A 4,590-nucleotide genomic window follows, 5' to 3' on the forward strand; every position below is an offset into this window, starting at 1 on the left:
GCCCTCCCCTCCTTACCTGATCACCCTAACCGCCTCTGCCTCGCCACCATGGCTTTGTCCAGAAGGACATCCGGAAGGTCTCCCTTTTATTACCCTTTTATTAGTATAGATATAGATAATTTACCTGGGTCTTTAATTAGGCATTATTTGTTTGGCTGTTTGATTAATGTTCAAACATTAATGTTCTCCTGGTTAGAGTTACGTAGCCATGAAAGCAGCAACTGGGCTTTTTTTTTTGTTGTTCATTATTCTCCCGAATCCTGGCCTAGAGCCTAGCACATAGAAAGAGCTCATTAAATATTTGTTGAATGATTACATAAATGAAGCGTGTTATGAATCTCCAAGAAGAGGACAAAGTAGTCAACTTTTGCTAAATTGATTTGACCACAGAACTCTTGTCCCACAAAGGGTTTAGTGAAGAATTATAATCTCTGGGAACACAGTTCGGGAAGCACTGGCTTAGGGGCTGTGACTACAGACGAAGTGTATTGAACCTCAGTTTAAATCTTCATTTGCAGTATGACCTCAGCTCTCCTATATGCTGAAGGTATAGGTAGGCTTGTTGGGGGGCGGAGCTGGATATTGTTCTTTGGCTTGTTTCCCTTCCTCTGCAAATCACAAACTCTATTCCTTAAACTCTTCCATTTAGTAAACATCTAAAAGAAGCTGAATAATTCTCCTTTAATAAAGAGGTTTTCATGAAAATTTCTACATGCAGTTAATGCATGATAGTAATTTTTCTCCTGCATCTGTACAGGACCGAAGCAGGTGAAATATGGGTTGAACAAGGGATTGGGGTAGTGGAAAGGAATTTACCTGAGAGACCAGCCAGGCCTGGCACATTTCTTTTGGGAGAGATAGTGCGTGGTTATCAATTGACCCAGAGCATGAGACCCAGGGAAAGGCTGTCAAGTCCCACTCACACCCCCCACCCCCCAAAAAGTGGCTCAGCTGAAATATCCTTTTAATTCACTTTGTTAATAATCTTCTCCAACTAGCCCTACACACAAAAGCGAAGTGATTACTGTGTGACAGCCTAGAGCTTCAGGATTCTGAGCGGGGCTGGAGCTCAGCACCTCCCAGGGCGAGGGGGCCAGGAGGGCAGCCAACTCTGTGAGGAGCAAACACAGCTGAGCCAAACAGGCAGCTCGGCCTGCAGGGGCCCTTTCTCTCACCCATCATGCCTACACAAAGGAACAGAGAAAGGAAAGGGTGAAGCACAGGAGCTCATTGCCACACTGAGGAGCATTTAAAATGTTTCCAATGACAGACTGGAGGACTAGATAGCCAAAATAAGTTCATTTTTTAATGCTCTGGGCATTTCCAAACCTCAGCGGGGGGTGGGGGGGGTGACATTTAAACCTGATTGTGAAAGGTCCATTTTCTAGCACAATATGTTACAAAGAACTGACCCCAGAATCTCTAAGTAGACCAGGAACCACAAGATTGATAGCAACCAACCAGTCTATCCACACAGACCCCCGAAGTGCCAAATGTATATGGTTCACCAGGTAAATTCTCTAGACTATCAAACCCTTGTTTGCTGAGCTGATCAGCTATTTCATTTACCACACACTTGGGTTACTTAGTGATATTCCTCCTTGAGGACAAGATTCTTGTCTTGCCCTAGTCGGTTTGGCTCAGTGGATAGAGTGTCGGCCCTCGGACTGAAAGGTCCCAGGTTCGATTCCAGTCAAGGGCACATGCCTGTGTTGCGGGCTCGATCTCCAATAGGGGGTGTGCAGGAGGCAGCCAATCAGTGATTCTCTCTCATAATTGATGTTTCTATCTCTCCCTCTCCCTTCCTCTCTGAAGTCAATTGAAAAACAAAAACAAAAACCAGACTCTTGTCTTATATGTCATGTTTATTTTAAACAGCCAGTATTTTGCCTGGTCCAAAGCTATTACGTAGTCAAATATTTGTGGAATGTGAATGAACTATCTCTCATATGCCAAGATCCAATTCTGTCAAGCGACCTCTAACTACCCGAAGAAGTCAGATGCTTTTCCCTTTATGTTCTTAAATTCCTCTCTATGTACTTAATTAATTATCAACTCCGATCTATTTCTCCTCATAGGCTGTGAACAAGGAGCTCCCGCTGCTTTCATCTTCCTACCTACAACCACTGTCCTAAGTATCTAGCAGAAGTTAAACATTTGTTGAGTAAACGAAGTGAATGTTCCTTAAAAAGTAAAAATGGGGTCGGGGGCAATCAAGCATAGGATACCTTGCTCATTTCTTATTTATTTCTCTATCTTTACTAAAAAATAAAAAATAAAACCTTTGTTTAAATCTAATTTTTACCTATTTTTGTAACTACACCTACACAGCAGATCATAGATGAAACACATAAACACATGTGTGTACACACACACACACACACACAGTTTGTTAAATTAAATTAATGACCAGCAATCTCCAGTGGTCTTTTAATTCTGTTGAGTAATCAGCTGTATTTCCCAGACCACTTATTCCTCCTACTCCTTCTCCTGGACAACTCTCTACATCTTCTCTTCTCCTCTCAGAACTCTGACATCGCTCTACCATCACTCACAGCTGATTTCTATTTTACTGGGAAAATAAAACCAATTAACCAATCAGAAGAGCCTAGGCTCAGGGGTTGAGCATTGACCTATGAACCAGGAGGTCATGATTCAACTCCCGGTCAGGACACATGTCTGGGTTGCAGGCTCGATCCCCAGTACAGGTTGTGCAGGAGACAGCCAATTAATGATTCTCTCTCATCATTGATGTTTCTCTCTCTCCCTCTCCCTTCCTTTCTGAAATCAAAAAATATATATATTTTAAATCAATCAGAAGAGAACATCCACAGGTCCATCCACCTACTTGTCTGTACCCAAGTCCTTGGTCTCCCTTCCAGGTACTAAGCATGAGCTGTACCACCCCCCACCCCCCACTTCCACCCCATGTCCTGTGAAGTTGGGCTCTTTTTTATTAAACAGTTGCATTGTTTGCCAGGCATTTCTCCTTGGTGATTAAAATGAAAATTTAACTCCAGATTCCATCCCCTCTCACACACAGACATCACTCCAAAATTTCTCCCTCTCTATTGGATCATTTCTACTAGCAGACAAACACAAGTTATGGCCTCAGCATCTTTAAAAAATTCCACGGCCTCCATTTCCCTCCCCAGACTCACCTTATATCTCTGCCGCCAGTTATTGGAGCTGTTGCAACCCCAGCTGACGTGAGCAGGAAAGAATGGAGTGCGTCCTGCCAAGAGATACTGGACAGTGGCCTCCACTTTCTCTTCCCTGGTTGGTCAAGTCTCCTTATCTGCACAGCTGGGATAATGAAACCCTTAGGAAAATGTCTTTGAAGTCCTCAGAGGGCACTCCACATGGGAACGACTGCTGTCATCTTGACCTTTACTCCCGAGCAGACTCTCAGTGGGAAAAAGGAGGAATATTCTCGGGGCTTCAGACCTGGATAGATTCACAAACAGGGCGAAGTTCAAGGGTATTTCCTCCACTGGGTTCTGCAATGACCACACTTAATATCCTCTGAAAGATACAGACTCTTTACTTCTGAGATCTTAAATCCTACCCACCAGACCCCCATCCAATGGTGGGATCCCCTCCAGTGTCCTGGGTAGGGTTCATCCCGCCATGGATGCTGGTTGAACCCAGGTCATAAAGGGAACTGGCCACTTCAGGAGGCAGCCAGCTCCTTCTAGTCAGGTCACTGTAAATGCTAGAAGTCCTTTATTTGAGATTAAATCTAATCCTGATAATTCCCAAGGTTGATTTTAGTTCCACCTACACCTCATACATATGGTGACCCAAGTTCCAGAAGACTGTCAATAGGAGTCCCACCTCTGAGTCTTCTCTGATCTGAGGCAAACACCCCCAGTGTAACAAAATGGCTATGAGCTTCGACGTCAGCAGGCCATGTTTAAAATTCCTTCTCTACCACTTTCTACCTAAGTGCCTTGCGCAAGTTACTCAATATGCTCACCTTCCTTTTCCTCACCTACGTAATGAAAACAAGTGCTGCCCAACCGGTGTGGCTCAGTGGTTGAACGTCGACATAAATGAACCAGGAGGTCATGGTTCAATTCCGTCAGGGCACATGCCAGGTTTCACGCTCAATCCCCAGTGGGGGACGTGCAGGAGGCAGCTGATCAATGATTCTCATCAGTGATGTTTCTATCTCTCGCTCTCCTTTCCTCTCTGAACTGAATAAAAATATACTTTTAAAAAATAGCTGGGAAGGGCCCTTCAGGAAAATGTGTTATCTTCGTATGAGCAAGTTGCCTCCCTGAGAAGCAAACACAGGGCTCCGAGGGAAGGCCCACGGTTTGTGATTGATGGGTGAAGGTGGTTTGGAGCGGGGAGCAGTGCCTGAGAAGGTGAGCTCTGGAAAAGTCTGTGTGGAGAAGAATGGCATCTAACAGACGACAGAAGGCGGAGGACTAAAGAAAGGGAAAGCAACGTAGCACAGGGCCCTGCTTGGAAACACAGCCTCAGGGTATCAATATCCCAAGCTCCAGCATCTGGAGGGCTTAGTAAATGGTGACTGTCATCCTCATATTCAGAATAATGTCCCATCGTCCAGTCCCGTCGTCC

The sequence above is a fragment of the Myotis davidii genome, unplaced genomic scaffold (genome assembly GCF_000327345.1).
Source record: "Myotis davidii unplaced genomic scaffold, ASM32734v1 scaffold378, whole genome shotgun sequence".
NCBI classification, from domain to species: Eukaryota; Metazoa; Chordata; class Mammalia; order Chiroptera; family Vespertilionidae; genus Myotis; species Myotis davidii.